Here is a 23940-nt window from a genome sequence, read left to right as displayed (position 1 = left end):
TCAAATAGTGGATATGGGAATTCCAGGTGTTTGCATTCCAATTATTTCCGATGGGAAACTGGTGGGGTTGTTTTCCTGTTTCACGTCCTGGTGCTGCCTTATTTTAGCCACAAACACAGCTAACAGAAAGGAAATTATACCCAGTGCATTTTTAATTCATCATCAGCAACATCACAAAATTGAAAAATAGTGCGATGAAGAATAAAGAAAATTACAGCACAGGAACAGGCCCTTTGGCCCTCCAAGCCTGCACCGACCAAGCTGCCTGACTGAACTGAAACTCCCTATCCTTCTGGGATCCATATCCTCTATTCCCATCCTATTCATCTATTTGTCCAGATGCCCCTTAAAACTCACTATTGTACCTCGTTCCTCTACTTCCCCTGGCAGCGAGCTCCAGACACCCATCACCCTCTGTGTAAAATAAAACTTGCCTCGTCCATCTCTTTTAAGACTTGCCCCTTGCAAATTAAACCCAGGCCCCCTAGTAGTTGACTCTTCCATCCTTAGAAAAGCTTCTGACAATCAACCCTGTCCATGCTCCTAATAATCTTGTAGACTTCTATCAGGTCGCCTCTCAACCTCTGTCGTTCCAGTGAGAACAAACCAAGTTAATCCAACCTCTCCCCATAGATAATGCCCTCCATACCAGGCAACATCCTGGTAAATCTTTTCTGTACCCTCTCCAAACTCTCCACGTCTTCTGGTAATGTGGGCAACCTGAATTGAACGCTATATTCCAAGTGCAGCCTAACCAAGGTTCGAGAAAGTTGCAACATGACTTGCCAATTTTTAAACTCAATGCCCTAGCTGATGACGGCAAGCGTGCAGTATGCCTTCTTGGCTAAATTTTTTTGAAAACCATTATGTGTTTCCATATTTCTGACCTGTCACATTTGAATCTCCAAGCTACCTGTAAATATGACAGGCGGTGTGCGAACTGGATAACCAGGCCATTTTAACACCTTCTCCCTCACCCCACATCTATCGTTCACGCTGAACAGCCTGCATTAAAATTGAGGCTAAACTTCTTAATACATTTATTGACAACTTTTTCATTGGACAGTTTCTGTCACATTGCAGAAATCCCTGTTTTAACTTAGATCTGAATTGGAATGTGTTTTATCAATGTTTGTGATGTAGTTTTCTCTTATCATTCTTTAGAAGGTTCACATTTTTCAGCCACTGATAACGTGAATGCAAATGGATTAATCGATGCCTTTAATGGATTAGCATCAAGAAATGGTGATATTAGTCAACAGTCAATTCAGGTTGGATTACTCTCGGAAAGTGACGATCCAATTATTCCTGTGCTGACTTGACAGTAAAATATAATAATTCTATTTGCTTGATTTCAGCTTGAAAACTCTGGGAAATTGGTTGATAAAGGTGGTTGTTTGGCTGGTGACGTTTCTATCGATAAAACTGTTGGGAACAACACATTCTTTGTCATGACATGGGAAAAGGAGATGCCAGAGGTATTTGTACAAGATCCCAGTGGACACATTTACCAGGAACCTTCTTTTGTGTTCGATCAAACTCTACGTACAGCCCAACTTAAGATTAACGGCACTGCCCAGGTATGGATCAAAACATATCTTTTATGCTTCACAATCTGCAGTGTCTTTCCTCACAAAGAAATCCTTTTTTGTCTGGTAGTTTTGTCTAAGTTCTGCTTGCTTGCTGCCATCCATCTGTAATTCAGGCGAGTTCCCATTCCATATAACAATCTTTCACATGCTGTCTATCATTGGCCAGCTGAGTACACCATGCAAATGAAAAGAAGCCAATGGGTTCTTTTCCTAGCTGTTTCCATGGTGTGAAATGTATGATTTCTGTATGGTGCCGTTTGCATGAATTGGTGAGAAAGCTGGGCATTGGGAAACATTCATTCAATCTGAATGACAGCCTTGGAACTTAACCCACGGAGACACCACAGTTAAGTCCAATCCTGAGTTCACCTGACTTCTGCATTCACACATTTCTAGCAATGACGTCTAGATAGCAAATGAGAAAGACAAAGACAGTTAGCCCCTTAAACCTGTTGTGTCATTTAATTAGACTATGGCTGATTTGCATCTTAACTCCACTTCCTCAACTTAGTTCCATATCCCTGAAATGTTTTGCCTTCAAAAACTAATCGATCTTAGTTTTGAATGTTTCCTTTCTCTCCTGGCTCCAGAAAACTCCAAATGCCAGTGGCTACTTGTGTGTATAAGGGGTTTCACCCCTTTATGGCTGAACTCTCATTTTAAGGCCATGCGCCTTTGTTCTCGAATTCCCAATGGAGGAAATAGTCTATCCACGTTATCAAATCCTTTAATCTTAAACCTCCCAGTTAGATCACCTTTCCTCTTCTATGCTCAAGTGAATACCGCCTTAATCTGTGCAGCGCTTCCTCATATGTTAATCCTTTAAGCTGCAGAAATATTACAGAGAATCTGTGCTGTACCATCACCAAGACCACTATATCCTCCTGATGTATGATGCCCAGAACCAAACAAAGTACGCCAGAGGTGATCAACCCAGAGTTCTATATAACTGTAGGCTAGCATCCATTTGAAATGAAGGCTAACAGTCCTCTAAATTATTATTTAGTTTCCATTTTTGTTTATGCAAAGATGACTTCAGCAGCAAGTTCCCATGAAGTCACACACAATGCTGGCATGACAATATATCATCATTCCTGTGCTTGGTCAAAATCCTCACACTCCCCACCTAGCAGCACTGTGGGTGTACCTTCACGACAGGAACTGCAGCAGTTCAAGACGGCAACTCACCGCCACCTCCTAAAGGACGTCTAAAGATGGACGATGAATTCTAGATGGATTCACAGTTCCCAATTTCTTGCAAATACTCTGGTCTTTCTTTCTTGGGTCTGGGCAGCACGATGACACAGTGCTTAGCACTGCTGCCTCACAGTGCCAGGGACCCAGGTTTGATTCCTGGCTTGAGTTATTGTCAGTGTGGAGTTTGCACATTCTCCTCGTGTCTGCATGGGCTTCCTTTGGGTGCTCCCATTTCCTCCCACAGTCTGAAAGATGTGCTGGATAAGTGCACATAGTGCGCCATGTTAAATTCTCCCTCAGTGTACCCGAACAGGCACTGGAGTGTGGCAACTGGGGTATTTTCACTTCATTACAGTGTAAATGTAAGCCTACTTGTGACTAATGAATAATAAACTAAGTGTGGAGGACTGCACATTTCCCCATGTTGAACTCCATCTGTTACAGTCTTTTTCACTCAATTAATCAATCAATGACTCTGCTACATTCCACTCACATCTGCACTATGTATCGTGCTTTCTGCCTTAGTGTTGATCATGAGCAGGTGCCCCGGCCACTTTTTGCTTCTTCAATAAGTGACACTGAGGCCAGATGTATTGTCTCTCCACTGCCATAGCTCATATCGCCTCAGTAGGTACAAACCAGAAACTGAATTGAGGAGTTTCTGGGCCCAGACTGAACAACTTCAGGAAGCACTTACAGCGACTCAACCAGGCCACAGGGGCACCTCCTCCCAAACCCAAGAGCTCTGCTGCTTGGAATGAATGAGGCTGCAAGGATGTCTTCAGAACAAGTTCCCTCCAAAGTTTTTTTTTATTCATTTGTGGGACATGGGCGTCACTGGTTTGCTGACATTTATTGCCTATCCCTAGTTGCCCAAGGGCAGTTGAGAGTCAACCGTATTGCTGTGGCTTAAAGTCACATGTAGGCCAGACCGGGTAGGACAGCAGGTTTCCTTCCCTAAAGAACATTAGTGAACCAGATTGGTTTATCCGACAATCAACATTGTCAACAGTAGGTTCTTAATTCTAGATTTTTTTTATTGAATTCAAGTTCCACCATCTGCTGTGGTAGGATTCAAACCCGGGTCCCCAGAACATTAGCTGAGCTTCTGGATTAATAGTCTAAAGATAATATCACTCAGGGTATTGCCTCACACAATGCTGGCATGACAATATATTGTCGCTCGGTCAAAATCCTCACATTCTCCACCAAGCAGCACTGTTGGGTGTACCTTCACTACAGGAACTGCAGCAGTTCAAGAAGGCAGCTGACTACCACCTCCTTAAGGACATCTAGGGATGGACAATAAATTTTAGCTGATAATCCAGATATAAATTTAAGACAAACATTGAGATATTGAGGGAACTGGTATCTGTCCTACAATTAAAAATTAACATTTGTTTCCCAGACAGGACGTTGGAAGTACAGCATCTATAATCCTGGAACCAAACAGGTTATAACTATCACAGTAACATCCCGAGCAGCAGATGAGGACATTCCTCCAGTAACAGTCAATGTGGAAATCAGCGAAAAGGATTCATTCGGTGGAAGAACAATCTATGCAGAAGTCAGTCAGGGATATTTACCAGTCGTATTTGCAAATGTGACAGCCATTATTGAATGCCCCACTGGTACCCCAGTTGAGCAGAACCTTTTTGATGATGGCTTAGGTAAGATCCATAATATGACTCTGTGAAATTGAATGTGTATTTAAATTGTAGATATTTGAAATGTGGATATATTCAAGTTTAGCTTCCATTACAGAAGCCATTTTGCCAAACAAGTGATTTGGACTCGATACGAAACACCAGAGTAAGAAAATTCTTGTTAGGGAATAACCTTATTCAATCACTAATACTGAATGCAAACTAACAAGGTTTATTGTATCAATTTAATACTCAACATTTCAGTAGTTAAAGCGTGGCCGTGATTCGTCAGACATTCTGGAGCTTCTTCTTTCCTTGACCCTGGTCTCTTGAATCCCAATGTGCTTCAAGATTTTAATTTAGAATCAGGTTGACTAATTGCAGTAATTGAGCCAAAGTCCAGTTTCCCATCACCAAACATCTTTTATTGTTCACCAAAGAGAATGGTCACACCTGCGGCTTACAGGTAGATAGTCTACACCTCGGAACTTACAACAACAGTCTGGGTTAAGCAGGGGTGTAAACCCCCACTGACCACTTCTCCATCTGAGCCTCCACCTGCTCAACAAGGATGCTCATACTCCACGTAGCCCATGGGGAGATCTGTTGATCTAATGTATATGCAAAATCCCTTTGCAGCATTAAAGATTCAGCCCTAATTTCCCAGTCTACCTTAACTGCTGTAACTGTATAAAGTCATGCAATCATAGAGATACACAGTACAGAAACGGGCTATTCCGTGATTTCTACCCACTCACTGAGTGCTTTTCTCTCTTTCTCTCTAGTTGAAAGCAGCTTCCTGATAAAAACTGTTCTTAAGCTAATTACTTTAACCCTAAAACTGGTTTCTTATCAACAAATTGATTCTTACAGGAAACCACAAACATGGGACAATTATGTTAGTCATTTCTGAATTCTTACAACAATCCTCAAACTCTGATAATTACGCATTGACTGGCAATGTCTGACACAAATGCTAAATCCCCTGTGCAAGCTAGGTACTAACTCATAATCTCTCTCGGCAAATTCTCCTTAGCAAATGTTCTCTGACAAGCATAACCACAAAGAACATAAGAAATAGGAGCAGGAGTAGGCCATCTAGCCCCTCGAGCCTGCCCCGTCATTCAGTAAGATCATGGTTGATCTGATAGTGGTTCAGTTCCACTTACCCGCCTGCTCCCCATAACCCTTAATTCCCTTATTGATCAGAAATCTATCTGCCTGTAACTTAAACACATTTATCAAGGTAGCCTCCACTGCCTCAATGGGCAGAGAATTCCAAAAATTCACCACCCTCTGAGAGAAGAAGTTCCTCCTCAACTCTGTTCTAAATTGACTCCCCCTTATTTTGAGGCTGTGCCCTCTAGTTCTTGTTTCCTTTCTAAGTGGAAGTAGTCTCTCTACTTCTACCCTGTCTAGCCCCTTCATTATCCTATATGTCTCTATAAGATCTCCCCTCAGCTTTCTAAACTTCAATGAGTACAGGCCCAATCTACTCAATCTCTCCTCATAAGCTAACCCTCTCATCTCTGGTATTAACCTGGTGAACCTGCTGTGCACTCCCTCCAAGGCCAATATATCCTTTCGCAAATAAGGGGAACAAAATTGCACATAATACTGTAGTTGCGGCCTCATCATTACCTTGTACAATTGCAACAAGACGTCCCTGCTTTTATATTCTATCCCCCTCGCGATAAAGGCCAACATTCCATTTGCCTTCTTGATCACCTGCTGCACTTGCAAACTGAGTTTTTGCAATTCATGCACAAGGACCCCCAGGTCCCTCTGCACAGTAGCATGTTGTAATTTTTCACCATTTAAATAATAGTGCATTTTACTATTATTCCTTCAAAGTGGATATCCTCACACTTGCCAACGTTATACTCCATCTGCCAGATCCTCGCCCACTCACTTAGCCTATCCAAATCTCTCTGAAGACTTTCCGCGTTCTCCACACAATTCGCTTTCCCACTTATCTTTGTGACATGAGCAAACTTTGTTACCCTACACTCGGGCCCCTCCTCCAGATTGTCTATGTAAATGGTAAACAGTTGAGGCCCCAGCACCGATCCCTGCGGCACACCACCAGTCACCAACTGCCAACTGCAAAAGCACCTATTTATTCCAACTTTCTGCTTCCTGTTAGATAGTCAATCCTCAATCCATGCTAACACTTTACCCCCAACTCCATGTACCTTAATCTTTTGCAGCAACCTTTTGTGAGGCACCTTATTGAACACCTTCTGGAAATCTAAAAACACCACATCCACCGGTTGCCTGATAAGTGACCTACTTTTATACCCAGAGGGACAGACTTCCTTTAAGAGAAGATGGCTATGGAACTGTCTGGCGCCCTGCTGAACCTAGAGGCAGCCCGAGTATATTAGGCACTTGGCCCTATAGTCTGTCTGTAATGAGGTGGCAGTGTGAGATTCATGTGTTACCTACCAGCACCAGACCTGGCATGAGAAGGTCACAAATTGTGACCACTCTGCCCAAACAACGACACAGCTCAATTTTTACACTCAAGATTCTTATTTTTTTAATCAATAAATGATGTGACAACGTGTACAGGATCAATGAATTACATTTATGGCAATTCATCGATGAAATACATTTTAAGATTTGAAATTAGTTCCCCCCCCAATCATTTTATCTTGCACTTAATTATATAATGAGAGTCAGTGCCTTTATGTTGAAGGATTTAAGAAGTGCTAACCCAAGTAGAGTATCATTATTTTTCCCTGCTCCTCTCAGTGTAGAGTTGTTGACCCTTTCTTGCCATTCAGGTGCTGATATTGTCAAGAATGATGGTATCTACACCAAATACTTCCATAATTTTTCTGGAAGTGGAAGATGCAACTTTAAAGTACGTGTTGAAGGAAAGGAAGGGGTTACAAAGATGGCAATCCGAACAGGAGCACATGCCTTTGACATACCAGGATACACGGAAAATGGTAAGAAATACATTAAAAAAAAACAACAGGATAACTTGGGAGAGGGAAGGACCATACAAGGAGGGAAATTGTGCTTGGAGGCAGAGGAGGTGGCTGAGATCCTCAATAAGTAAATTGTGTCAATATTCACCAAGGAGAAGGACATGAAGGATAGTAAGATTAGTACAAAGAACAAAGAACAAAAACAGCCCAGGAAACAGGCCCTTCGGCCCAACAAGCCCACGCTGCCATTTTAACATTACCAGTCCCCCCTCCACCCATGACCCTTATCTACGCTTATGGCATTCCACATTGAGGGAAAACTCATTTAGGGATAATTTATTACCTCCAATCAGACTAATAGTACATCTTTGGGGTGTGGGAGGAAACCGGAGCACCCGGTTGCTCCCATGCAAGCACGGGGAGAATGCGCAAACTCCCACAGACACTGGCCCAAATCCATGTGTCTGCACAGCAAACAGTAATATTCACTGAGCTGTCGTATTGCCCAGCATCTGGTCCAGTTTAACAGTACACTAACGACATGAAGTACTAGGCTATTCTCAAACATCCAAGAACAGCCCTTGTACGACCCATCATATGTATGCCCCTCATTGGACAACAAGGCGGACTGACTTAAAAACCTGTGAATTAAAAGAGAAAAACATTAGTATCATTCCACATCCTTATACATTACCAGGGACGTCCCAAGGCTACTGAACCTTATTTAAAACAATCTCCTATATCCCTCCATCTCCAACCCACTCATGTGCCTGCCTAAGTAACTCTTAAACAACTCCAGCATGCCTGCCTCCACCACCTTGCTTGGCAGAGCATTCCATCCACCACTACCCTCTGTGTGAAAAATCTCCCTCTAACACCCGTGTTATACCTCGCCCCCCTCACCCTAAGACCGTGGCCCCTCGTACTGTGCGTTTCTAACATAGGAAAAAGCTTACCCCTGTTTACTCTATCTATACCCTTCATAATCTTATATACCTCTATTAGATCTCCCCTCAGTCACCATCTTTCAAGGGAAAACAGCCCCAATTTGCTCAATCTTTCCTCATAACTCAGTCCTTCCATACCAGGCAGCATCCTGGTAAACCTCTTCTGCACTCTCTCCAGAGTCTCCACGTCTTTCCGGTAGTAAGGCGACCAGAACTGGACGCAGTACTCCAAATGCGGAGCATACTAATATACCAAAGCATTTGGAGATCAAGAAAGAATTGGTGTTAAGTTTCTTGAAGAGCATAAGTTCCTAGGGTCCGATGGGATCTATCCCAGGTAGAGGTAAAAGAGAGGAGATTGCTGGGACCCTGACAATGATCTTTGTAACCTTGCTATCCAATGGAGAACTGGTGAGCAGCTAATGTTGTTCTTCTGTTCAAGAAAGGAGTGGTGTTGAGGAGAAAGGGATAATCCAGGAAATTATAGACCGATGATTCTCACATTGGTGGTTGGGACGTTATTGGAGAGGATTCTTAGGGTTAGGATTTACTCGCATTTGGAAAAGCATGGCCTAATTAGGGAAAGTCAGCATGACTTTGTGCGGGGGTCTTACTAACTTGATCGATTTTTTTTGAGAGGTTACAAAGGTTGTCAATGAGGGTGGATCAGTGGATGTTGTCTACACAGCTTTAGTAAGGCTTTCAACCAGGTCCCTCATGGTAGGTTCATCCAGAAGATTAAGATGCGTGGGATCCACAGTGACTTGGCTGCTTGCATTCAGAACTGGCTTGCCCATGGAAGTCAGAGAGTAGTGGTGGAAGAGTGTTTTTCTGGCTGGAGGTCCGTGATTAGTGTTGTTCCAGAGATCTGTGCTGGAACTTCTGTTGTTTGTGATATATATAAATGACTTGGATAAAAACGTAGATGGGTGGGTTAGTAAGTTTGCAGACAACACAAAGATAGGTGGAGCTGTGGATAGTTGTCAAAGGATACAGGGGGATATAGACCAGTAGCAGATATGGGCTGAAAAATAGAAGATGGAGTTGAATCTAGGGTGGCATGGTGACACAGTGGTAGCACTGTGCCTCACAACGCAGGAGGCCTGGGCTCGATACCAGCCTTGGGTCACTGTCTGTGTGGAGTCTGCACATTCTCCCCGTGTCTGTGTGGGTTTCCTCCGAGTGCTCAAGTTTCCTCCCAGAGTCCAAAAGATGTGCTGGTTAGATATATTGGCCATGTTAAATTCTCCCTCAGCATACCCCAAACAGGGTCTGGAGTGTGAGGAATTTCACTGTAACTTCATTGCAGTGTAATGCAAGCCTACTTGTGACATTTCTAAATAAATGTTAACTTTAAAGTCCCTGAAAAGTGGCCACACAAGTAGATAGAGTCAGGGCATTGAGTACAAGCACCAGGATGTCATGTTCAGCTTTATAAAGCTTTGGTTGAGCCGCACTTAGAGTACTGCATTCAATTCTGATTGCCATATTACAGGAAGGATGTCGAGGCTTTGGAGAGGGTGTAAAGGGGTTTACTAGGATGCTGCCTGGATTTGAGGGTAAGAGTTATAAGGAGAGGCTGGACAAACTGGGTTGTTTTCTCTGGAGCAGAGAAGGCTGAGGGGAGACCTGATAGAAATCTATAAAATTACGAGAGGCACAGATAGGATTGACAGTCAGAATCTATTTCCTAGAATTAAAATGTCAAATACTAAGGGGCAGGCATTTAAGGTGAGGGGGGAAAGTTCAAAGGAGATGTGAGGGCCAAGTTTTTAACACAGAGAGTGGTAGGTGCCTGGAATGTGCTGCCGGGGTGGTGGTGGAGGGAGATACGATAGGGGTGTTTAAGGGGCTTTTAGAGAAGCACATGAATATGCAATAAATAGAGGGATATGGACCAAGGGCAGGCAGAAGGGATTAATTTAATTTGGCATCATGTTCGGCACAACAAAGAGGAAACTGGAGCACCCAGAGGAAACCGACACAGACACAGGGAGAACATGCAAACCCCACATAGACAGTGATCCGAGGCTGGAGTCGAACCTTGGTTCCTGATGTTGGGCGGCAACAGTGCTAACCACTGTGCCACCGTGCGCCCTGTCCTGGTATGTGTTTCTTTCTCAATAATAGGAATCTGTCACTATCTGATATCTCGAAAGCCAGTCAGCATTGTCCACTTCCTGAGCATATACAAATATGCACATGTTAAGACCTTTTCCCTCTTTCAAAGGCACATAGTACACAATCAAGGGATCAAGCATCGGGAAATGGGGTGTCCGGTTACAACCACAACCTGCCCTTGCTACTAATCCCCATCACCCCCTTCCTGAGACCCACAGCCTGCCACTCCCTTCCAAACATCCCAAATTCCTCTCCAACCGGATTTTCAGATTGTGGGTCGGACCTCAAACAATGACGAGATGGAGTACAGGAATGAGACTGAGAATCTGGTGAACTGGTCCGGTGACAATAATCTCTCTCTCATTGTCAACAAAATGAAGGAGATTGTCATCGACTTCAGGAAGCATAAAGGAGAATATGCCTCTGTCTACATTGACAGAAACAAAGTACAAAGGGTCGGGAGCTTTAAGTTTCTCGGTGTCCAGATCACCAACAACCTGTCCTGGTCCCTCTATGCCGATGCTATAGTTAAGAAAGCCCACCGATACGTCCACTTTCTCAGGAGGCTAAGGAAATTTGGTGTGTCTGCTACAACTCTCACCCACTTTTACAGATGCACCATAGAAAGCATTCTTTCTGGATGTATTACAACTTGGTATGGTGCCTGCTCCGTCCAAAACCGCCCACTCTATCACTCAAACCAGCCTCTCACCCATTGACGCTGTCTACATTTCCTGCTGCCTCAGAAAAACAGTCAGCATAATCAAAGACCCCATGCACCCCAGACCTTCCCTCTTCCACCTTCTTCCGTCAGGGAAATTATACAATGGTCTGAGGACACGTACCAACCTACTCAAGAACAGCATATTCCCTGCTGCGGTCAGACTTTTGAATGGACCTACCTCATATTAAGTTGATCTTTCTCTGCACCCTATCTATGGCCATAACACTATGTTCCACAAACTTTCCTTTCCTTCTCTATGTATGGTATGCTTTACAATCTCTACAGTGCAATAGAAGGCCATGCAACCTATCAAACCCGCACCGACAACAATCCCACCCAGGCCCTAACCCTGTAACCCCACATATTTACCCTGCTAGTCCACCTGACACTAAGGGGCAATTTTATCATGGCCTGTAAAAAGTAAGGGCAAGAAAGGCAGTTTGTAAGAACCATGGATGACCAAAGAAATTGTGAGCCCAGTCATGGGTGGCACGGTAGCGCAGTGGTTAGCACTGCTGCTTCACAGCTCCAGGGTCCTGGGTTCAATTCCTGGCTTGGGTCACTGTCTGTGTGGAGTTTGCACATTCTCTTCGTGTCTGCGTGGGTTTCTTCCAGGTATTCTGGTTTCCTCCCACAGTACAAAGATGTGTGGGTTAGGTTGATTGGCCATGCTAAGAAATTGCCCCTTAGTGTCTAGGGATGCGTAGGTTAGAGGGATTAGTGGGTATAATATGTGGGGTTAGGGCCTGGGTGGACTGTGTTCGGTGCAGACTCGATGGGCCAAAGGGCTTCTTTCTGCACTGTAGTGTTCTATGATCTATGATCTAAAAAGAAAAGGGATGCATACATAAGGTCCAGGCAACTAAAACTAGATAAACCACTTGAAGAATACAAGGAAAGTAGGACATAATTTCAGAAAGGGGTCACATAAATTCTGAGGGAGGCAGGATTAAGGAGAATCCCAAGGCATTTTATACATATATTAGGTGAGGTCCCAGAGAATTGGAGGATAGCCAGTGTTGTCCTGTTATTTAAGAAAGGCAGCAAGGATAATCTGGCTAATTATAGGCTAATTATGGTTTTGTATGAGGGAGGTCATGTCTCACTAATTTGAGATTTTTGAGGAAGTGACAAAAATTATTTATTTGATTTTTGATTTGATTTATTGTCACATGTCTTAACATTCAGTGAAAAGTATTATTTCTTCAGCGCGACACAGACAAAGCATACCGTTCATAGAGAAGGAAACGAGACAGTTCCAATCGTAGCTAGGGTGTAGAGAAAGATCAGCTTAATGCGGGGTAGATCCATTCAAAAGCCTGACAGCAGCAGAGAAGCTGTTCTTGAGTCGGTTGGTACGTGACCTCACACTTTTGTATCTTTTCCCGATGGAAGAAGGTGGAAGAGAGAATGTCTGGGGTCCATGGGGTACTTAATTATGCTGGCTGCTTTGCCAAAGCAGCGGGAAGTTTAGACGGAACCAATGGATGGGAGGCTGGTTTGTGTGATGGATTGGACTACATTTACAAGCTTTTGTAGTTCCTTGCAGTCTTGGGCAGAGCAGGAGCCATACCAAGCTGCGATACAACCAGGAAGAATGCTTTCTATGGTGCATCTATAAAAGCTGGTGAGAGTCGCAGCTGACACACCAAACTTCCTAGTCTTCTGAGAAAGTAGAGGCGTTGGTGGCTTTCTTAACTATAGTGTTGGCATGGGGGTACCAGGAGAGGTTGTTGGTGATCTCGATACCGAAAACCTTGAAACTCTCGACTCTTTCCACTTCATCTCCGTTGACGTAGACGAGGATATATTCTCCTTTACACTCCCTGAAGTCAATGACAATCTCTTTTTTTTTGTTGACATTGAGGGAGAGATTATTGTTGCCACACCTCACTTTGGGCTGTGGATGTTGTCTACATGGACTTTAGTAAGGCATTTGACAAGATCCCTCATGGCAGACTGGTGCAAAAGGTCAAATCACACAGGATCAGGGGTGAACTAGTTAGATTTAGAACTGACTCGGCCATTGAAGACAGAGAGGGGCGGTGGAATGGATGTCTGTAACCAGCAGTATTCCGCAAGGATCGGTGCTGGGAGCTCTGTTGTTTGGAAGAAAATGTAGCTGGCCTGATTAGCAAGTTTGTGGGTGATACTAAGATTGATGGAGTTGCAGATAGTGATGAAGATTGTCAGAGAATAAAGCAGGATATAGATATGCTGGAAAATTGGGTGGAGAAATGGCAGATGGAATTTAATCCGGACAAATGCGAGGTGATGCATTTTAGTGGATCCAATTCAGGTGGGAGCTATAAAATAAATGGCAGAACCATCAGGAGCATAGACACACAGAGAGATCTGGGAATACAGGACCACAGATCCTGAAAAGTGGCAGCACAGGTGGAAAAGGTGGTGAAGAAAACATATGGCATGCTTGACTTCATCGGATGGGGCATCGAGTATAAAAGTTGGCAAATTATGTTACATTTATATAAAGTGTTGGTTAAGCCACATTTGGAATACTGTGTCCAATTCTGGTCACCATACTACCAGAAGGATGTGAAGGCTTTGGAGGGAGTGCAGCAAAAGTTGACCAGGATTTTGATTTGATTTATTATTGTCACATAGAAATCATAGAAACCGTACAGTGCAGAAAGAGGCCACCTAGTCCATTGAGTCTGCACCGAACACAATCCCACCCAGGCCCTACCCCTACACATTTTACCCACTATTCCCTCTAACCTACACATCTCAGGACACTAAGGGGCAATTTTAGCATGGCTCATCAACCTAACCTGCACATCTTTGGACTGTGGGAGGAAGCCACAGCACTCTGAGGAAACCCACGCAGACAAGAAGAGAATGTGCAAACTCCACACAGACAGTGACCCAAGTCAGGAATCGAACCCAGGTCCCTGGAGCTGTGAAGTAGCAGTGCTAACCACTGTGCTACCGTGCCACATGTATTAACATGTCACACGTATTAACATAGTGTGAACAGTATTGTTTCTTGTGCGCTATAGAGAAAACATACCATTCATATAGAAGCAAATGAGATATTGCAGAATGTAGTGTTACAATTATAGCTAGGGTGTAGAGAAAGACCAACTTAATGCAAAGTAAGTCCATTCAAAAGTCTGACAGCAGCAGGGAAGAAGATGTTTTTGAGTCAGTTAGTACGTGACCTCAGACTTTTCTATCTTTTTCCCAAAGGAAGAAAGTGGAAGAGAAAATGTCCAGGGTGCATGGGGTCCTTAATTATTCTGGCTGCTTTGCCAAAGTATTGGGAAGTGTAGACAGAGTCAATAAATGGGAGGCTGATTTGCGTGATGGATTCGGCTACATTCACGACCTTTTGTAGTTTCTTGCGGTCTTGGGCAGAGCAGGAGCCATACCAAGCTGTGATACAACCAGAAAGAATTCTTTCTGTGGTGCATCTATAAAAGTTGGTTAGAATTGTAGCTGACATGCCAAATTTCCTCAGTCTTCTGAGAAAGCAGAGGCGTTGGTGGTTGCCTGGTATGAAGGGTATTAGCTCTGAGGAGGGATTGAATAAACTGGGATTGTTCTCATTGGAAAAATGAAGGCTAAGGGGTGACCTGATAGAAGTTTATAAAATTGTGGGGGACATAGAGAAGCTGAACAGCTGGCAGCTTTTTCCCAGGACAGAAATGACAATTGCAAGGGGGCACAAGTTCAAGGTAAGGGGGGAAAGGTTCAGTAGAGATGTGTGGGGAAAGTTTTTTACACAGAGTGTGGTGGGAGCCTGGAATGCACTGCCAAGTGAGGTGGTTGAGGCAGACATGTTAGCAACATTTAAAACTTATCTGGATAGACACATGAACAGACTGGGTATAGAGGAATACAGGCAGTTGGTCAAGGTAGGACAGCACGATCAGTGCAGGCTTGGTGGGCCGAAGGGCCTGTTCTGTGCTGTACTGTTCTTTGTTCTTTGCCAGTCAATCTTACCTGCACATTTTTGGATTGTGAGAGGAAACCTGAGCACCCAGAGGAAACACACGCGGACACAAGGAGAACGTGCAAACTCCACACAGTCACCCAGAATCGAACCCGGGTCCCTGGCACTGTGAGGCAGCAGTGTTAACTACTGTGCCACCCCTTTGTATAGCACGCAACAAACAATACATTTCACTGTATACTAATACATGTGATAATAATAAATCAAATCAAATCATATCAAATCCCTATGTCTGTGTCCCTCCTTGATCTATGCCTTGGCTGATTGTCTTATAGGCAGCAGCCACTGCCTCCCAGTGGCACTGCTGAGCTTAGAAGAGCAGCCAGCCTCTGACTGGCCAGCAGCTATCAGGGTGGGTCCTGTGACATCAGGGCCTTTGATCTGGGGGGTGGGAGATGTCCACTGTTGCTGACCATTTACATGCCTGGGTGGCACAAGATTTGTTGGGCCTCCTCAAAAAGAGAAGACGCAGGAACCTCAGCAGTTCTCCAGCAAGGAGCTAAGACCCCTATCATCTCTATGGCTCTGCCCAACAACTCTAACCCCATATTAATTAATTCTATATAATGCCAGCTAGCATATTCTATTTTATGATCTATATATGTTGATCCTTGGAAAGAGATATCATTCTTTTCCAACAAATTCTGAACTGCGCAGAAGGTACAGAAAAGATTTACCAGGATGTTGCCTGGCATGGAGGGCATTAGCTATGAGCAGAGGCTGGAGAAACTTGATTTGTTCTCACTGGAATGACGGAGGTTGATAGAAGTCTACAAGATTATGAGGGGCATGGACAGAGTGGATAGTCAGAAGCTTTCTCCCAGGGTGGAAGAGTCAATTACTAGGGAGCATAGGTTTAAGGTGCGAGGGGCAAGGTTTAAAGGCGATGTACAATGCCAGGTTTTTAAACAGAGGGTGGTGGATGCCTGGAACTCGATGCTGGGGGAGGTAGTGGAAGCAGATACAATAATGAGTTTTAAGGGACACCTGGACAAGTACATGAACAGGTTTGGAATAGACGCATACGGTCCCCAGAAGGGAGGGGGTTTTATTTCAGTTGGGCAGCATGACTGGTGCAGGCTTGGAGGGCCGAAGGGCCTGTTCCTGTGCTGTAATTTTCTTTGTTCTTTTGTAATGTCATATTTGGTATCAGGTTCCTAAATGTTAAGAATGGACATAATCCACTCTAAACATTTATTGTACCATAAAAATAATTTGTCTCATAAGAGCTTTCTGCATCCACCAGCTGGAACTGTCTGGGAGGTTCAAATATACTGTTCCTTTTATAAAGAATTAGATGTCAAAGCAGCAAAATATTCATGGTCATAAATTCCAGAGAGAGAGGAGACCTTGAATGGAATAGTTAGATAAAACTTTTTAGGTAGAAAACTATTTGTGAAAACATGCTCCTTGCTAGGTTAGCTGCTGGCTGAAATGTCGGAAAGTACAGGTCATCAATTCAGGATAAGGCACTGGCCAATTTGGACTGAAGTTCGGAGAAATTTCCTTATTGACAGGGTTATGTATCTTTGGAAATTCTAATCCTGGGAATGGGCAGATTGTCCCATCAGGAGAGTCTGGACAGACAAGGCTTGTTCAGCTGGAGTTTAGAAGAATAAGAAATGATTTGATTGAAACATTTAAGATCCTGAAGGGCTTTGACAGGATTGGTATGGAGAGGATGGTTTTTCTTATGAGACAATCTAGAAGTAGAGGACATTGTTTAAGAATAAGTGACTCCCCATTTAGGACAGAGAAGAAGAGAAATACTTACCTGAGGGTTGTGGGTCTCTGGAACTCTCTTCCTCAAAATGTGGTGCAAGCAAGGTTTTCGATATTCTTAAGTCAGAGATAGATTGATTCTCAATAAGCAAGAGGGTGAAAGGTTATCGGGGCTGAAAGGTTATTGAGGGTAGGCGGGAATGTGGAATTGAGCTCGTAAACAAATCAGCCACATGACCTTATTGAATAGTGGCACAGACTTGACTGACCTACTCATGCTCCTAATTTATATATTCATTTGACTCTCTCCCATTCTTAATGCCTGATCCTCAAACAGTTTGGCTTCATTAAAATATACCTTTCTTAGCCTTACATTGTTTGCTAAAGCCAAAGGTTGTCCTGGGGGAAATTGCAGGCAAGTCTGGTAGATCAAGTCTTTTTGTTGAAGGGTATTGCCAGTTGAGTCAATGTAATCTGGGTCTAAGAGAGACACGTCTTCCTTTTCATGTAGGCAATATTCAAACAAATCCACCATGGCCTCCAGTCAACATGGAAGATCTTGAGACTGATTGTGGAGATTTCAGCAGGGTGAAGTCAGGAAGAACAATTTCAGTTCCTGTAGGAACACCTCCTGTTGACTTACCACCGTGTAAAATCACAGACCTTCAAGCAACAATAGTCAAAAATGAAATTGAGCTGGAGTGGACGGCGCCAGGAGAAGATTATGATCAGGGAGCAGGTAATTGTTGCTGAATTTAAGTTGCTAATAAAGGTAAGTTGCATAGCGCTGAGCGGACCACTGCGTACGCGCCAATCTGTCAGCGCTGAGATCAGCACACCTGCAGTGGCCCTCATCTTCCAGCCTCCTGATCGCTGGCCCGCCCTGTGACCCAGCATCGTTGGCCCTTCCACCCCTTCCCTTCCCCGACCCGGGCCTATCGCTGGACCCCCAACCATTCTCGGGTTCAGCCTTGCAGCCCCCCCTCCATCTATCACCACCCCCCGCCACAGCAGTGTTCTTCCGCGCCCCCCTAATTTCCCCCGACCAGCAGTTCCGATGTGTCCCCCCCCCCCGCCGTAGTGCCAACCCAACCCCATCAAGGTGCCCAACCCACCCTGACAGCCAGGCCAATCGCTGCAATCCTTCCCTGCACCACCAATCCCGACTGCAAAAGGGCAGCGGGACCCCCCCCCCACCCCCCGCCAGAGCCCACCTTATCAGGTTCCTGCCCCTATTAGGCCCCGTCCCCTTGGCGCTGCCCCATGTCCGATGGGCAGTGCCAAGGTGGCAATTTGTACTTTGCCCCTTGAGTAGTACCAGGCATCCAGGCTTGCACTGCTAAGATGCCAATGCCCAAGGGGCATTGCCCACCGCCCAACCCTCTGGGGGGGGTGTGCCCTGATTTCTCCTCCCTTCTTTCCAGCAGGGTCAGGCCTCTAGCAAGTGGGGAGCTACTGTAAACCCCTCTGGAGTGAAATAATCCTGGCAGGGCCAGAGAGGCTCACAGGCCCGGAGATCTTAGTCCTGGGTCCGCTAATGAAATTTAAAATACATGGAAATGAAGCCCTGTATATGTAATGCAACTCCGCGCCTATTTCCAGCGTTGGCTGGATCCCTGCGCAGATTGTGCTAATCTGGACCCACTTAAATCTCCCAGCCACTGTGCTCAAAAATCAGCGCAGCCAGATGGGAGAAATGCCCACATCATGTTATTAAATAGACCAATGGCTTCATGTTCTGTTTTGAGGAATACAATATAATGTATGAATTCTGATGTATGTGGCATTGCCTGATAAAGAGCAGTGAATTCGAGCACCAGTCTTGGTGGTGAGGAGGGATAAATGCAGATCAGGACATCAATGGAGCATCAATGCTCTTCATCACATAGCACCAATGCACATTGCTATCCACTGAGGAGGCAGGACCACAATACATTGTCTAATCTTCAAATCACTTACAATAAAGGACAGTCTGAGTAACGGATCAAAGTGTCACTTCAAGACCTGGGGTCATTGAATCCAGGGGAAATCCCTCGCTGAGTTGAACAAGATGTAGCTCTCCAGCAAGTGGCCAAGACCCCCGTCACCCCCAGAGGATTCTGCCCTACATCTCTCGTCTGAAATGAGGAGGAATTTCTTCACTCAAAGAGTGGTGCATCTTTGGAATTCACAACCCAAGGGGGCAGTGAAAGCTCAATCATTGAGCATGTTAAAGACAGAAATCAATTGACTTCTGGATACTAAATATATCAAAGGGTATGGGGAAAAAGGCGAAGAGATAGATGATTAGCCACGATTTGTTTGAATGGTAGAACAGGCTCCATGGACCAAACAGCCTTTGTTCCTGTCATATTTTCAACTTTATTCAAGCAGCATTCACAGGTGGAGTAGATACTATCCGATCTATAAAGTTGAAGATCCCCTATGTTTTTATGATCCTATGTGAATGAGTTAATTTCCTTCTAACTTACTTTATTTCTTTGTTTCTTAGCTTCTCGCTATGAGATGAGAATGAGTGACAACCTCCTACAGCTACGGGACAACTTCTCAACAGCCACACTGGTTAATTTGACCAACATGAACCCACAACCATTTGGCTTGAGGGAAAATGTTACATTTGTTCCTGAAAATACAGAACTACAGAATGGGACAACTATCTACTTTGCTCTTTGTGCATATGATAAGATCAATCAGTCGTCTGCAGTGTCTAACATAGCCAGGATTTCTGTCTATGTACCGTAGAACGCGCACCCAAAAGGCAATAATAGTTTGCAGAGTAATAGTTGTCACAATCCTTGTGTGTTTGATCATTGGGATTATTAATTATGTGATGCAGAGAAAAAAACCTCAAACTTATGTACCAGAGTAATGTCCTTTGTTAAGAGCCCCGCTGATTTTAAATGTAAGGACATCCCACAACCCATAAGGGTAACTTGGAACATTGGCTTCTTTAGAGTGTATTTTTTCAATTTGATGTAATGTGAAGAAATACATGCAAGCCGGACAGGAAGGGTCCAGTCTTGTTGTGCCCATTCAAGTAAAAGAATATAAACTAACGTGTAAAAACACACAATAAGAAAGTTCACAATGCACGACCGAGATCTACTTAACTATAATATTGGCCAAACATACACGATATACTCTGGAATTAACCCAATTCCCATCTATCTACATTTCAGAAATGACTTGCGTCCCAAAACAACATCCCATACAGTATAACTGGATGAGCAAAATCCAACAAATAGTTACCAACCTCGAGTTACCTTTAAGTTTAGGAAGCCTCTCTTTGATTTAGCAAAGTTTTTCTTTGAGGTTTTCAGATCAGCAGCTTGTAGCCTTGAATTCTGTTTTCTGGGAGAGTTCCTCTTCCCAGCTCAGCATGGCTATGATCATGAGTGTTTTCCAGCTGCTTCTCTTTCTCCTCTTCACCTCTCCTGTCAGTGCAGAGCTAAGCACTACTGATATACCATATTTTCCTTTTGATATCCTTCTCCCTCAATGCTTGCCTTTGTGTCAAAGAAGAAATTTTCCTGCTTCTCGACTGTGATAGAAAGACCCAACAAAATTTGTTCCAGCCAAATAACTAGTCTTTATTTACGAAAGACTGCATGCAGTATTGGCAGTAACTTGAGTTTGGAGAGCTGTTGCTACGACTTGCTAATTCCATCTCAAGTCTGCGCTTACAGAACGAATCAGTTCAGTATTTATACATAATCATTATCAGTTTGCGTGAGCAGAGCTTATTCAGAAATTTGATTAGTAGTAGCGTCATAAGCAATGTCATAAATCATGGTACAACCTGCTGATCTCCTTGAACTCTTTGTCTCATCATTCATACCTTTATCTTGTCCTTTGATAGAACAGAAGGTCAGTGACTCCTTCATCCCTGTCCTTATCTTGTCGTACTCATACAGCCCTAGGTTATGCGGAGTCAGCCTTATCAGGTCTTGACCTTCTCCGGTCTTATTCATGTCTTAGGTTATGCAAAGTCAGTTTTCCTTATTTTGTACCAAATAGTTGACCAATTTTCCCATCATGCCATTATGTCATTCGTATAACTTCACATTTGAAACCAGGCTTCTAGAACATAGACCATTACAGCTGAGTACAGACCATCGGCCCTCGATGTTGCGCCGACCAGTAGAATGAATCTAATGACCCTCTAACCTAAACTAATCCAATGTTATTCATATGCCTATCCACTGACCATTTGAATGCCCTTAAAGTTGGCAAGTCCACAACTGCTGCAGGCAGGGCATTCCATGCCCTTACTACCCTCTGAGTAAAGAACCTACCTCTGACATCCGTCCTATAATTACCACCCCTCAATTTAAAGCTATGTCCCCTCGTGTTAGCCATCACCATCCGAGGAAAAAGGCTCTCACTGTCCACCCTATCTAAACCGCTGGTTATCTTGTATGCCTCAATTAGGTCACCTCTTAACCTTCTTCTTTCTAATGAAAATAACCTCAAGTCCCTCAGCCTTTCCTTATCAGACCTTCCCACCATACCAGGCAACATCCTGGTAAACCCCCCCTGCACCCTTTCCAATGCCTCCACATCTTTCTTATAATGCGGCGACCAGAACTGTGCGCAATACTCCAAGTGCGGCCGCACCAGAGTTTTATACAGTTGCAACATGCTCTCATGGCTCCAAAATACAATCCCTCTACCAATAAAAGCTAACATACCGTATGCCTTCTTAACAACCTTATCAACCTGGGTGCCAACTTTCAGGGAGCTATGCACATGTACCCCAAGATCTCTCTGCTCGTCAACACTACTAAGAGTCGTTCCATTAGCCCTATATTCTGTACTCCTGTTACTCTTACCAAAGTGAATCATCTCACACTTTTCTGTATTAAACTCCATTTGCCACCTCTCAGCCCAGCTCTGCAGCTTATCTATGTCCCTCTGCAAACTGTAACATCCATCCTCACTGTCTACAACTCCTCCGACTTTGGTGTCGTCAGCAAATTTACTAACCCATCCTTCTACACCCTCATCTAGGTCATTTATGAAAATGACAAACAGCAGTGGCCCCAAAACAGATCCCTGAGGCACACCACTTGTAACTGAACTCCAGGTTAAATATTTCCCATCAACCACCACCCTCTGTCTTCTATCAGCTAGCCAATTCCCGATCCAAACTGCTAAATCACCCTCAATCCCATGCATCTGTATCTTCTGCAGTAGCCTACCACGGGGAACCTTATCAAATGCTTTGCTAAAATCCATATACACCACATCAACTGCCTCACCCTTACCCACCTCTTTGGTCACCTTTTCAAAGAACTCGATAAGGTTTGTGAGGCACGACCTACCCTTCACAAAACTGTGGTGACTATCCCTAATCAATTTATTTCTCTCTAGATGATTATAAATCCTATCTCTTATAATTCTTTCCAAAACTTTGCCCACAACAGAAGTAAGTCTCACTGGTCTATAATTCCCAGGATGGTCTCTACTCCCCTCCTTGAACAACATTTGCTATCCTCTAGTATTCTGGCACTATAACTATAGCCAATGACGACATGAAGATCAAAGCCAAAGGTTCTGAAATCTCCTCCCCAGCCTCCCAGAGAATCCTCGGGTAAATCCCATCTGGCCCAGGGGACTTACCTATTTTCATACTCTCAAGAATTGCTAACAGCTTCTCCTTATGTACCTCAATCCCATCTAGTCTAAAAGCCTATCTCAGTATTCTCCTCGACTACATTGACTTTTTCCTGCGTGAATACTGATGAAAAATATTCATTTAGTGCCTCTCCTATCTCTTCAGGCTCCACGCACAACTTCCCACGACTGTCCCTGACTGGCCCTAATCTTGCCCTAACCAATCTTTTCAAGCATAAAAGTGTGAAATTTTGCAGTAACTTCATTGCAGTGTTAACGTAAGCCTTACTTGTAATTAATAAATAAAAATTAATAAATAAATTTACTTTAATTGTATTCTTAAAGATCCACTTTGAGCTAATCTCTTCTGCAGTTTTAACACCTAAATTCTGTACTCTATGGTTCTCTATTGCACTTAAGAACTCGTTTACCCTGCTTCAAAGCTAATTTACATATTGAAACCAGGGAATCTCATAGAAATTTATAAAATTCTAACAGAGTCAGATTCAGAAAGACTGTTCCCAATGGTGGGAGAGTCCAAAACTAGGAGTCATAGTTTGAGGATAAGGGGTAACCTTATCCTTGCACCACAGCTGCACCTTTTAGAACTGAGGTGAGGAGAAATTTCTTTATCCAGAGGGTGATGAATGTGTGGAATTTGCTACCACAGAATATTGTTGAGTCCAGAACGTTGTCTGATTTCTAGAAGAAATTAGATATAGCTCCTGGGGCTAAAAGGATTAAGGGATATGGGGGGAATCAGGACGTTGAATTTGATAATTAACCATGATCAAGATGAATGACAGAGCAAGCTGGGAGAGCCAAATAGCCTACTCCCGCTTCTAATTTCTATGTTTCTAAAACCCCTCCAGACAGCTGCCCTCTTAACAATTATTCTTTCATCTCATTCATCAACCTTTATCTTTGACAATTTGCAGTAGGATTGGATGTGCAGCATGCAGTTACTAATGTTGATAATTCAAATACTCAGATTACACTTCATACAAATTAAAACTTAGTGTTCAGGGGTGGGGATGAAAATCTATAGGTTTTCCCCGATATTTACACCATTTTCTAGGGTTTCCATTGGCTTGGGAGAGTTGGGAAACTGCATGGACTTAAAACTCCTGTAATATCACAAGCACATTCCAGAATACCCGAGCTTTGATTTCCTTCTGATTTATTTATCGCATTTTTATGGATTTTGGCAATTTTTGTTGTTCTTACTAAGAAGGATTCGGTGCAATTGACTATTTTTGATGTTATTTCTGTTGCTTTGCTTTAATAAACAATATCTCTTGTAACCAGAGTATACTGTTTTCATTGACTGACAGACACTAACTAGTAGAATGTAACCAGTAGAGGGAGGATGTAACTAGTAGAGTTGATGAGGGGGAGCCAGTGGATTTGTTTGACATAACATAAGAACATAAGAAATAGGAGCAGGAGTAGGCCATCCA

At 43.6% G+C, this 23940-nt stretch overlaps 1 pseudogene across 1 annotated transcript in view; it reads left to right on the top strand.

Moving 5' to 3' along the window:
* Nucleotides 1–21120, top strand: part of LOC145347587 (calcium-activated chloride channel regulator 3A-1-like) — a 98667-nt pseudogene extending 77547 nt beyond the window's left edge. Inside the window, exons 11-14 of the transcript XR_013887833.1 lie at nt 4198–4459; nt 7225–7392; nt 17376–17603; nt 19356–21120. The product of XR_013887833.1 is annotated as a calcium-activated chloride channel regulator 3A-1-like (transcript). The remainder of the gene's footprint in view (nt 1–4197; nt 4460–7224; nt 7393–17375; nt 17604–19355) is intronic.
* The last annotated feature ends 2820 nt before the right edge of the window (nt 21121–23940 follow it).

The sequence above is a fragment of the Carcharhinus amblyrhynchos genome, chromosome 9, assembly GCF_965287045.1.
Source record: "Carcharhinus amblyrhynchos chromosome 9, sCarAmb.v2.hapA, whole genome shotgun sequence".
Classification (NCBI taxonomy): Eukaryota; Metazoa; Chordata; class Chondrichthyes; order Carcharhiniformes; family Carcharhinidae; genus Carcharhinus; species Carcharhinus amblyrhynchos.
The sequence above is the reverse complement of the archived record's forward strand: the minus strand, read 5'-3'. Positions and strand labels throughout refer to the sequence as shown.